The following is a 14,086-nucleotide window of genomic DNA, read 5'->3' on the forward strand; positions in this document are numbered from 1 at the left end:
AGCGGGATGCCCTGTTGCTGTTTCTAACTCTAGACTGCAACTAAGTGAACTTAAGTTTCTGAAGTTCTTTTCTGAGTGTGGCACTCCAGAAGCTTTATCAAAATTCAGGAGGTGATGAGAAATTGTTTTATAATAACAAGGAGATCACGCGAGGTGAGTGGGAAACGGCCCTGTAGAAGCTCCCTGCATGCATTCCATCCTCTTATGTTCCAGGAGCCTCATAAGGCATTCTGCTAAGACTCAGGTTAGCTGTGGTTCAAATCTTTGCGTGACCTTTATGGATATGCGCAAGGTCACCAGGGTGCCATGGTGGAATCATTCTCCTATAGGGCCATGACCAAAAACACTGAAAGGCATTGAACTTGCTTAATGTGTTTCTTTTCTATTTTTATCTCTATAGATACCTTTAACATGCTAAAAGAAAAATCAGATCAACTTTCATTAGTTGTCCTATGTCAGTTTTAATCTAAAAGATAATGCATAAAATAGCATTCCTCATACTCCACTCTATTAAGTTTCATTGGTAATAGACCCCCTCACCCCACTATGCAGAATGACATGCTTTATCTATGTGTAACTGAATATGAGCTTCACTTCATGGAACACTTTTTCACTCATTCCAGGTGAGTAACAGATACTCATTGTCCACAATATTATTCGTGCTGCTATTGCCCTAACCTCAAACACAATTCCTAAAAATGACTACAGAAATTCCAGATAGCTAGTTTTTTCCATATATGAAAAATTTTAGCTAGGCTTATTACCTAATATTGTATTCGCTGCCTCCTTTTAAGGAATCAAATAGCTTTGCAATATTTAAAGTATTATCCAAAACTGATTACTCATCATGGGTTTTAGTGCCTGGTGGTCTGGTAATTACCGATATATTTTTAAAAGACTTTAAAACTAAATTAAAACTTGAACCATGCAATTATGCACAATGCATATTGTAAGGACAGCTAATGAACTCTATCATTTTGCTGCTAACAGCTGTTTTCTCCTCATAAATTCTGTTCATAGATTCCATTCACACTACCACACAAAATAAAAACAGGAAATTAGAGGAGAGCAATAGAACAATATAAACATTTTGTTTTTCTTGTAGAATCTGGATCACTCTCTAATGACAAATCAAAAAAAACAAATAATTTAGATATATTTGAAAAATAACGCACAGTTCCTGACAACAGAGAGAGGAAGAAATAAGAAAAGGAGAGAAGGAGGAGGAGAAGGAACAATGAAAGGAGGTGTAAAGAAAGAAGGGGAGGCAGAGGAGAAGGTGAAAAAGAAGGAAGAAAATAATAAATTTTAACATATTAAGAATAATGATTCAGATTTAATGATATAGACATTTGTCCATTTTTACTTCCCATATTTGTTAAAGAACTAAAACATTAACAAATGAAGTTGCAGTCTCTGTGTATCTTTACAATCACATTTCTCATCTTTGCTTCACATAAACATTCTCAGTTTATATGATATCCTTGCCTTCACTTTAATAAGTTTACCATGTATGTATCCATAAATTTGCTTTTGTATATTGTGAATGTATTGTTGTAATCATACAAATGTTATCATTACAATAAATATTGACAAGCTCTCTTTTTTTCTTCTTTAATGATATTTTGGCAATTTTTTAAACTTTGGTATATATTTAACAAAGAGTTTGATCAAATTCTATGACACAATGAATGAATAAAATTGCTTGGCCAAAATTGGCATCTTGTAATGCTAAGTTTTGTCACCCACAAGCACAGTATATATCTTTAATTATTTAGCATACTTCTATTTCCTTCAATAGGTTTATAAACTTTATCCATAAATATGGATAAAGATTTCTTTTGTTAGATTTATCCTTGTATAATATTTCTTAATATGGTTATTAATATATTTTCATTAAATTTTCTTTTTCTAAGTTTTGCTTTATTTTGTCAAAATTATACACATAGTAAAATTGAGTATATTAAAATTGCCTCCACACTTTTTCTAAAAATTAAACAAGTCAACACTTGTTAACATCTGATTATATCTTTTTAAAAACAGGCAACAGAAGCCTGATGAATCTGAAAATAAAAATGGGGTTGGTCAAACCACCAAAGCAGCAACTGGGAATGACAGCGTGAAAATGAAATGCAAAAATATCCACAATTTCACGGGAATACCCTCCCTTCCTAAAAAGCCAACTTATTCTTATCACTTCAAGCAGCATGTTTTACACTGAGTGGCAACCTGAATAGATGCAGCTGGGAATGACCAGTGAAATTAGGAAAATTTCTCACAGGAGCTGAATTAATAGCAATGAAAAAACTTGTGAGCAGACCTAAAAGATCTAATATTGCTATCTTAGAATATCCCCCTGAGAATTTTAGAACTATCAAGCTAAGTCCCTCTTATAAAAGAAAATAATTCACATAGAGACCAAATACTGAGCAAAAAATTGAAATTGAGCAGGGCCAAAATGTTAGACGTTAGATTTTATGGGAGTAGATCACAGATAGCAAGTGATTTAAAAAACCAAAAAGTTTGAAAATGTGCCCAAGCTAATCTTCCCAGAAAACCCACATCATTTAAACATCAGATACTACAAAAAAAATAAATAAATAAAATCTAACTCCATGCAAGTGTATTCCAAGAAAAAAAAAAAGATAAAAAGAAACTAGATAGTGTTTTAATAAATAATGGAAAAACACCAGAAACACACAAAACAAAGAAAATGAAAGCATTGATTTAATACATATAAGTGGGGGAAAAATAATTATAAAAAGTTATGTAAACATTGAAAGATCAGCTAAAATTAGAAATAAAAAAGCTCAGAACTGTTTGCCTAGGCAAATGGAAGATATAAAACAAAACCTCCCAGACACCAGTAGTTACTGGGGGTGAAAATGGAGGGTGGAGTACAAAGCAAAAAAAAAACAACAGACACCACAGTTAAAAAAAGCAGAGGAAAAGCAAAAGATGGAAACGGGAAATGCATAAAGATATTGGAGAAATGATAAAGCAGAAGAAAGAAACAAGAAAAGTATTTTTAAAATCAAATACGATTAAAGAGTACATATATTTGAAAGTGATAGTAATAAAACACAAGCTCTGGTCAAGGTGTAATAATAAGGAACAAACTTATAATCCCATCTGAAACAACCAAAAGACAAGACAAAAAGAAAAGAAAAAAAGCAATAGTTTTTAAGACACTTAATACCAGACAGAAGTGATACCCGAAAGAAGGAAAGCAAACCGAAGGAATCTTACATTTATTTCAGCTTATTGCCTTGAGAAAGGTTCCAGCCTTGGCACAGAGTCCTGAAGACTTCCTGAGTTGAGGAAGCTTAGTAGAGGCCCTGGGGAGAACTAAGTGGCTATAATTTGCAGGAGAAAGTACCAGAGAGGAGAAAACTGCACAGGGAGAAAATTCTGGCTGTCTACAGAGTCTCCTCTGAGTACTCAGCAAAGTACTGAGCATCACACGCATGTGAGGAAACTACTTTAGAATTGTGGGAAAAATCATTCAATAAAATTAGAGGAAACAGTGCCTGGTACTCACAAAGGGCAGTAAATAGCCAGACTGGACAATTTCAGGATATACAGGGCATTCGATGGAACATTCAGGAGACTCTTACCTCAGTAATGGGTGATATTAGCCTTATAGTAAACATTGCTATGGAATCACCTAACAAATCAAAAATAAAAAATAGACCAAAGTAGATTCAACTGTTTCAAATAAATTAATCAAAAACATGTATAGGAAATCAAATCTATACAGCACCATTTGAATGTAAAATAATAACTTAATATTTGTTGATTGAATAGATGTAAAATTCAAATTGTCTGGCATTCAGTCTAAGAAACAGATGTAGTAAGAAAAAGAAAACTATGACCTATAATGAGGATAAAAAAACAAGTAATGAAAACTGACAGAGAAGTGACACAGATGCTAGAATTTTTGAAAAATAAAATTAAAGCCATTACTCTATTTCATATGTCGAAAATTATGAAAAATAGAGAAATGCAGGATATTTTTTAAATCAAGCAACTTTTTAAATACATACATGGAATTTTTAAGATAGTGCTCAAGAAGACAACATAGCATAATAGAATTTTATTCAACTAGTTGCTAATTAGATCACAGTATGATTAGTATGTCATTACTTTCATATAAAATTAATTTTCTGACATACAAAAAAGTACAAATAATATAACAAATACTCACATATTCTTCACTAAACTAATGAAATAAACACAAATATTTTGAATCTCCTTGTGTACTCCTCAGATTGCTTCTTTCCTGTATTTATCTACCTACGACATGAAGCTCCCCAATTTGGTGTTTATTTTTTCCATGCACAGATCCTCATGTTTGCTATATATGTATATATCCATAGTACTCACATACATATACACATATTTTTCATCTATTCAATCAACAAACATTAAGTGGTATATACTATTACATTAATTGCATGTATTATTCTAGCTACTAGAAATAGGACAAAGGACAAAACACAGACCAGAATCCTTCTTCTCATAAAGATAGCATTTTAGTAAGTTAGGCAAACAGTGAGTAAAATAAATTTCTAAAATATATAATATATTAGATGAGGGTAAGAGATAAAAGGAAAATGTGATCAGTGTCAAGTTTCACAGACAATGTATTGTTTCTTGAGTAAGTAGTTAAAGGAAATGAAGGATTGAAAATATACTGGATATATATAAAGAACAGTAAAAAAATATAGAAAGATAGGAGGAGAGGAGCATAAAATGAAATCAGAGAGACAAAAGAGTCTAGAGGAGTGTATAGATTTGGACTGGCTGGAGGCATTCATAATAACTTATTAACAACTCTTTGTCAGATGGTAACCAGTTGGTAGAATTTTATGCAGCGAATAGGCATGATATGATTGATATTTTAATCAAAAAAATCCTGGTATGTTGAAAATAGACTAGATTTATTTTATTTTTGTTTTGTTTTTCAGTGGTGGGCTTGATAGAAGGCAGGAAGTTCACTTGTGAGGCTGTTACAATAATCCAGGTGAAAGATAATGATGGCACAGGTCAAGATTTTAGTTCTGAGCTGTTGGAAAGAGAGCTACCATTAGCAGAAACAAACAAGCAAACAAATCTATTAAAAGAGCATGTTTGGAGGTAGTGGCAGCAGAATGATCAGGAGCTCAGTTTCGAACATAGTAAATTAAATATGTATATTATAATATCAGGCAAAGATGCCTAGGGTACAGTTGTATATATGAGGCTGGACTGCAGGGGAAAGAAGATTGTAAATATAAAATTTGGAAGCATTACCATATAAATGGCCCTGAATGGGCTTCAAGAGAATTAGCATGATAGTAAGGAGAAGAGGTCCAAATACAGTCATGCATCATTAAATAAGGATACACTCTGAGAAATGCATCCTTAGGCTATTTTGTTGTTGTGTGAACATCACACAGGGTTCTTGCACAAAGCTAGATTGTATAGCCTACTGCTCACCTAGGTTGTATGACATAGCCTGTTGCTCCTAGGCTAAAAACCTATGCAGCATGTTACTGCACTGAATACTGTAGGCAATTGTATTACAATTTTAAGTATCTGTGTATCTAAACATAGCAAAGGTAATGGGTTGCACAATGACATTGTGGTGGTTATGGTGCCACTAGATGACAGAAGTTTTTCAGCTCCATTATGATTTTATGTGTCCATCATTTTACGTACAGCCCATTATTGATCAAAATGTCATTATAAGGTGCACTCCCAGTGAGCAAAAGCAATGGGATTGTGAGATGAGGAGAAACCGGTTATAGGATTGAGATTATCCTTTGAGAAAGAAAGAAAACCAGGAGAGTGTGATGTCCTCAGAGTAACAAATATGACAAATGCTAACAGATCAAGTAAAATAGGACTGAGAAATAACCATGGAATTCTCTTAATGGAAGTCATTGTTGACCTCGATAAGAACCATTTTGGTTAGGTAGTAACAATGAAGTCTTGCTGGTAGGAGTTCAGTAGAGAATAGTGGAAGAAAAACTGGGAATCATGGATATAGACAAGGAGATAAGTGGAGCAGTATTCGAGAAATTCAAGGTTAAGAGGCCATTTAAAAATGTGAGAAACAACAGCATGTCTATATATTTATAGGAAAGTTCCAGTAGAAAGGGAATGGTTGAGAGAAAAAAAAAATCACTAAAACAAAGACTTTGGAAGATAGGGAGAAGATCTAGTTCATAGGTATGAAGGTGAAAGACATGCATAGGAAAAAGTTGAAAATATGAGTTCAAATGCAAGTAGGTTATTAGAAATTGTAGTGGGGGTTGTAGAAGTCTATTCTGATTGCCTCCTCCTTCTCAGTGAACTAGGTAGTAAGGTATTTTATTAAGACAGCCCTAGAAAATTAATACAGTAAATCATATTAAGATCAAAGTTGTGGCAATACTGGAGCGTTAGCCACAAAGACAGGGAGTAATGGCTGGAGAGCCCAATGACTGAATGTTAGACTTGTGAGTGGAGATATTGGTGAAGATCATTAGACGAAAGAACTTACAGGAACTGAGATGCCAGAAAATGGCAGATAATGGGTTGTCTTTGAAATCATCAAGAACTATGACAGCACCAGTATTGGAGAAAGTGATGGGAAATCAGAAAGTAAAAGATTAAGTTGATACTAGGAACTGATCAGAGAGCTTTTACATGGCAGGTAGGAGCAAAAATAGAGTAATGGCTAGCATGATCTGATGATATAAGATTTAAAGCTGATATCATTATGTATGTTTAAACCTCTCTTCAAGTGGTGTCATCTATATGTATTCTTAGAATTGGATTTTTATGTAGCCTTATAGTTGACATTTATCCACATAGGTATATGTTCATTAATTTCTACTGCATAGTATTCCATCATATACCTACGGAAAAATGTATTTATCCATTCCCCTGTTAATAGATGTTTAGTTTTTTCCAATTCTTGATATTGCAAACAAAGCTGTCTTCCATTTACTTTTGTTTTTATCTTGCTATACTTACAGTTATGTCTCAATTATTTACAAATTAAGCCTACTATCTTTTTGTGATGAGTCTTTTTGGAAATTTTATATTAGTAACACTTACAAATAGCATTCGTTTTTTATTTTTTAATATTAATCTAATATTACATTTTTATCATAATTATCTCCATATTACTACATTTTTACAAGTACTACTATTATTATACTATTTGAGTCTAATACTTAGCTGACATATTCTTATTTTCTTACTTTTTAAAAAATGTACTTGAAATTGTAAATTTCTATGGTTTTTGCTGCATTTCACAAGTATTAATAAGTGTACATATTATACATTCTTTCCATTCAGTTCTTTATATTTTTTTAATGATCAATGAACTCTACTTTGAATTCTACTTAAACTCATAACTTGAAGAATGTTACATAAGTTCAATTTGATGCGTTCTTTTGCCCCTTACATCTCCTTCTTCCTCTGAGCTTTTTTTCTCCATTGTTAAAATTCATCTTCTCTTAATTCTTTTAGCAATGTTAAAGCCTCTCTTAAAAAATAATTTTAAGTAATTACTGAATTACAGATATTAGATATAAGATTACAAGGTCGGACTAATGAATTATTTTTATTAATGACTTATTTTGTCTGTAATAAATATAAAGTCTAATTATACATTAATATTTTTATGCAATTAATACTTGGTCAACTTTTTTTATTTCTTGAATTTCAAAATTTCTTAGTCATTAAGTTTTAGGTGTGATTATCTTAAATAAAATTTTGTTATTTTATCAAAGCTAATATTTCCCATATTTAAATAGGTAGATTTATATTTAGATTTAGTTCAATCATCTTATTCTGTGTTTTGTATTTCTGGTCCTCATGGTTTCTTTTCCTTGTTTTTAATTCCATTTTTACTTCTCTAAAATTACTAGAAATTTTTATATAATTTTTTTCACTTTACAATTTTAAATGTTACATTTCATATTTTTTGTACTTAAAAACTTTTTTAACCTTTTTATAGAAATATGTCATTTTCCCTTGTACCGCTTCACAAATTTTCAGAATGTGACCATGCTCATGGAACCTGTCCCAAGATAAAGAAGCAAAATATCATGAATATCCCAGGAAATGCTTTGTGTGCCCTACGGTTACTAACACCATCTGCTTAAATTTCTCTGTAGTATGTAAGGTAGTTTTCTTACAGCCACCTCTCAGGTCACTAATTCTCTGGTTAGCTCTTCCTAATCTTCTTAGTCTGCTCATTGAGTATGACAGACAATGGTATGCATCTATGTGAATACTCCATGGGGCGCCTAGATTAAACATTTTTCCTGGGTATGTTTGTGAGGGTGTTTGCAAATGAAATTAGAATTTAAGTTGGTGGATTGAGTAAAATAGATTACCTTTCCCAACATGGTTGGGTACCATTCAATCCTCTGAGGGCTTGAACAGAACGGAAGGTAAAGAAAGGAGGAATCTACCCCCCCTTTTTTTTTCCTGCCACACTGTTCGAACTGGGACATCTCATGTTATCTTCCGCCCTTGAACTAGGATTTGTATCATCGACTTCCCCAGTTCTCAGGCCTTCAGACTCAGCCTACATTACACAACTCGCTTTCTTAGGTCTCCAGTTTGCAGATAGCAGATCATGGGACTTCTCAGTTTCTGTAACTACATGAGCCAATTCCTCATAATAAATATAAATAATATATAACAATATGTATATTATAAAAATATATATATAATTCTATTTTGTTATCCCATCAATAAACTTCAGCATATTTAGTTAGAAGTTTTTCTCTGATTTTCATATTTATAATACTTTAATGCCTTATTCTGTTTATTTCCATCTACTAAGATTCTAATCATATCATGTAATCCAGTTGTGTGAGCTCATTTTCAGCATTAACTTTTTTTCTTTTTCTCTGATTTTATTATTTCAACTTCCTTATTACTGATGAGGATATATGGATTACAACAGTCCTGGAATGATTTTAGACAGAAAAAAAATTAAATGTGGACATGTTTGGGCCCCAAGGCTTTGATTTTTTACATGTGCCTTCCCTTCTTCCCTCCTTTATATCTAAGACCCTAGACAGAGCAAAAATTTTAAGGCCAAATCTCTTTGTATGTATGTAGAGTTTTTCTAGGTCACTTTTCACAACTGGAGAATCTCTATGAAAAGATTTTCATGCATATTTTTATGCAGGATTAGAAAATCCAGTTTACCCACCTGCAACAGCCTGAGGCTGTCTCTCTGGTCTTCCTGTGTGAATGACAAGCCTACACCCAGCCTTTCATGCCTAAATACAGGGTAAAAATTACTGTGGGCTGCAGTGCCATCAGCTCTCACCATGTTGACTTTTGTTATATTTTGTCTCTTTGAATCTTTCCTTTACTCTTTGGTGTTTAGTTAGATCTTACTTTGAAGGTTTTGTTTCATCTATGATCTCATGTTCATAGCAGAAGGGCAACTATCTGAATCAGGTCATCATGGTTTTTAATAAAAGAAAGCAGTGTAAATACTTAACCAAGTTCTCCTATTAAAAACAACCAGCAGTTGGACTCCCCACATCTGTGCCTCCACTCTTATTCTCAATCTTCATATTTCTACATTTTTTTATGGTTAATGTTTTATTCTTTGAAGAATGCTTCTAAAACATCACACTAAGTCAAGCTGAAAGGTAAAGTTTAAAATAGTTTTTAAAGGATAAGTCATAACATATGTAATGACTATTCACTCTACAGAACCTTGACCTTAGAGCTTATGACACACCCAGTTGGCAGTAGCACCCAGGTTTTCCAAATAGCCAGTCATTATTTTTCTTTTGTCTGCATAGACTTCTCATTAGCTGCCTTCTGCTTTTGTTGCATGAGCTCAGAGTCCCTCTGCTTTCTCTGAGAGGTAGTCAACCTATCCTCTTTTCTTTTCCCCTTACTATTTTCCTGGGTTTTCTCCATGTTTCTTCTGGTGGACAAGTTCTCATTGATTTCCACAGGCCATGCCGACCACTGACGGAGCCTGGAATAAAGCGACTCAGAAAAAGTAACAGCTCCCTTGCACACTAGGCTACCGTTACCACCGTCTTCTTTTCTCTTTCTACATTTATCTACTAGCTTTTGTTTTCTCCCCTAAGACAAACTGTGTGGGGAAAATTTTCTCAAACCATGGTTTTCCTCTACTCTCATGTCACAACAGTCAACGCAGACTTCCGTGACAAAATGTAGGGGGGAGTTTCCCCACACACCAAGCAGTGGACACCAGATGAGTGTCCTCCTATTTAATTCCAACACTGCCTATCTGGAGATAGTATCATATCCCACAGGGTGGGGTTCAGTAGCCAAGCCTGCCCCTCGCTCACCAGTCACAATTCTAGGCCTCTGAAATTCTGATTAACTGGCATCAGGCATTGGGGTTCCCATGACTCCCTGTTTTGGTTCAATTAATTTGCTAGAACAACTCACGGAACTGAAGGAAACAATTGCTTACATTTGCTGGTTTTGCAAAGGGTACCTATGGAGAGTTGCATAGGCAGGCATGTAGAAAATGGTGTGGAGTTTCCATGCCCTCCCCGGGTGTGCCACCCTCCAGGAATCTCCATGTGTTCACCTATCTGGAAGCCCCCTTAACCCAATCCTCTTGGGATTTTATGGAAGCTTCAGGACATCAGTATTCCTTCCCCCTAGAATATAGGGCAGGACCCTCTCTGGGAAAGTTCTTAAGACCCAGGTTCAGAAAGGCCAGGGAAGAGTAGAGTCCTGCCTGGGGCCGGTGAGATAAAGGTAGGAGAAAGGAGGGCAAGAGAAGGTTAGAAGCCTGCCCCTGAGGCCTAACACACCCAACATTATAACAAAAGACTGTAACAAGGGCTACAGAAGTTGTGAGCCAGGAACCTTGGATGAAAGCCAACATATATCATGACACCACAAAACCAAATCTGTCTAATCTCATCATTTGTATGTGACAGTTCTTCCATTTCATTCAATATCCTCCTAACACTAAAATTCTTTCCTGAGCTTATAATTCCCAGAAATACTTTCAGTAATTGCAGGTATAGGAAAATCATTTTATAACTGTATTTTAAAAATATTTTATATTTAAATGATGATTTAAAATAGCCTGTTCTGTAAGACATAATTCCTCTGTTAAAAAAAAAAAAGTAGAAGAAAAAAAAAGACCTAGCATGCTATAAAATTTTTATAATACCAAATAAGATGGTACTTGTTGGAAAATAAAGTATGCACAACTGTAAGAGGACATGAAACTATCAAGAAAACCGCAGCTTTGCTACAATCCTTGATTAGCTGAAGTAGCACTGTGGGTGTTTCCTTCGAAGTCAGTTCTTTGCTACCAGATAGAGACGTTCTTGTTTCTTGTTAGATATCCTAGACCATAATTTAATCCATTAGTCAGCAAAGAGTGGAATCATTCCCATACCTACTCCAAATGTTCTCTTTCATTTCTTTCGGGTCTATGCTACAAGTCAATACTTTCCCTATATGATTTCTTCAGGCTTTTTCATTTTATGTTTCAAGACAAACTACGCTTATTAAAAGTGAGGCTTTGGGTTGTACAACATTGTGAATGTACAAAATGCCACTTAATTTCAAACTTTACAATGATTGATTTTATGCTGTGTGAATTTCACCACAATAAAAACATGAGATTTTCTCACCAGCAGTGTTGATAAAGCAGCACCAATTTCTATTTATGAATTAAGTACACTGGTGATCTGGTCCTTGCTTTGGTTCAAACATAGAAATAACAACATCTGAGAGACTTTTCCTGACATCCCTAACATTTGTACCCAGTCTTCCTTAAGCTTTCTGGAGCATTGAAAATGAAAATAATAGTTTTCCTCTTTAACATCTCTTTTGCAATTTTGTTTGTGTTAATGTTCTTCTGATCTAATTTTCTTCCTATCTTTCTGACCCAAGTTTTGTTTGCTGGTTTTAATTTTTCCACCTATCCTTTTGATGTTAAAATTTCATGTAGTCAATAGACTTTTTCTCTTGCAGTTCTACGTTAAGTTTTTGTGCAACTGAAGCTCACACAACACTTCAACGTACATCTACTGCTCTGCTACACCTCAAACTAATGCAGTAAATTGTATGCATTCTTTATTGCTACCAAGAGGCTGCTGAATGCTTCTAGATTACATCATTTTGTTTTGAAGAGTACCATGTTCATTTTCTCCAATCTCAACTGTGCTCTCAGTTATTTCTGTGTCTTCAGTCAACTGCGCCTCTCATTCTACAGAGCAAACATTTTAAACTTCTAAATATTTTCTCCAAGAAAACTGAGTTAATGTAAATCCTACACAAAAAGGCCATATTAGTCATTCTATAAATATATTGTCAGAATTAATGAACATGTAAATCTTACTTCATATTTGGCACCTATATTTTAATTCATTCTTGCCTGCTCTATATTTCTTACAAATATGTATTTTTTCAATGATTCAGTTGTGCAGTAGGTACATTTCATATTACAAAATAGTTTGTTCATTTTTCCCTGCTTCCTTCAGTAAGCTTTAACTGTGAAACAGCTTAATTGCTACTGACAATTATATCTTAGATGTATAACAGTCCCCTTTAGACCAATGTCAATGTTTGTTAATCTAACATTACTTTTTTGAAGGAAAATTACTGCTATTAAATGTATACTTATGGAAGGAAGTAATGTTGTAATCAGTTCTGGGGATTCAATTAACTAGGGTGTAATAATACTGTTTGCTTGAAAGAAAACAATTTGTACCTGCATATTTTCATTTGGCTACCTAAAGATCTTTTAAGGGATTATCTGATCATTAGAATGCTTATTATCTTGATAAAATACCCTAGTTTGGTGATTACAAAATAATTTAATGAGATCTTTCTTAGTTAAACTCAAGTATTTTATACAGTATCATAAATTAAAAAAATTCTTCCTTACTGATGAATCAATACTATGTGATATCAAGACGATAAAGTTATAGCCCTATTCAACGTCTCTTTTTTCACATAATTTTAAATTAATATCTCTCTGGCCCTATCATTTTTGTAAAAATTTACCTTTATAATTAACTTATTTAAAATGATTTACCACTTCTATTATTGAAACATAGTACATTTGCTATTTTATTAACATCATTGTCATTTTATTCAAACTTCTGCCAGTTTGATGCTATTTCTGAAATGACTCAAATATTCTGCATTGAAGCATTCTATTTTCTTGACTACTTTTCCGAATAAATTATCTTTATCTACATGTTTCTTATCTTTTTTTTCTTTTCTCTGGCAACTGAAATTAATTAAAAGAAAAATAGACATGCTTTATACTTTCTATCTTTAATTCAAACTATACTTGCTAGAGGCTGATGATTTGGTTCAGAGCTTGTACAAGACAATGAGTAAAACTGAGCCCAAACACCATAGCAATACCAAGAGAGAAGCTTTCCCTCACTAACTGCCTTAGTCCATTCACGCACTGCTATAAAGAAATAAGTAAAACTGGGTAAATTATAAAGAAAAGAGGTTTAATTCACTCAGTTCCACAGGCTGTACAAGAAGCATGACCGGGAAGACTCAGGAAACTTATAATCATGGCAGAAGGCAAAAGGGAAGCAGGCACGTCTTATGTGGCCAGAGAAGGAGGAAAAGCACGAAGGGGAGATGTTACACACTTTTAAACAACCAGATCTCATGAGAACTCACTATCATGAGTACAGCAAGGGAGAAATCTGCCCCCATGATCCAATAATCTACTACCAGGTCCCTGCCCATCAATGGGGATTACAATTCAACATGAGATTTAGGTAGGGATACAGAGCCAAACTTTATCAGTAATCACTCTAGGTTTGTTTTGTTTTGTTTTTATTGGTTTTATTTGCAAGAAGTTGGTTTATTCTCATACCTTCAGCTGCCTTGGCCAAGTCTTTGAAATAACTCCTTTTATCACTGATAAGTAGTGAATTCAGTAAAACAATGATTTAGCAGAAAACAAATGCACATATTATTTCACAGTTTGGAACAAGAAGAAAAAAATACATGAGAAAAATAAAGGCAACACTAAAGTCAGTATCTTTTGCTCTACGCTAGGGAGTCTTTATTTCCTCTTATTTCACAGACA

General features: G+C 33.8%; 1 pseudogene; it reads right to left on the minus strand.

Moving 5' to 3' along the window:
* Window positions 1-9,761: 9,761 nt before the first annotated feature.
* Window positions 9,762-9,979, minus strand: LOC129480320 (small EDRK-rich factor 1-like; annotated as a pseudogene).
* Window positions 9,980-14,086: the final 4,107 nt, after the last annotated feature.

This window comes from Symphalangus syndactylus, chromosome 4 (genome assembly GCF_028878055.3).
Source record: "Symphalangus syndactylus isolate Jambi chromosome 4, NHGRI_mSymSyn1-v2.1_pri, whole genome shotgun sequence".
Lineage (NCBI taxonomy): Eukaryota > Metazoa > Chordata > Mammalia > Primates > Hylobatidae > Symphalangus > Symphalangus syndactylus.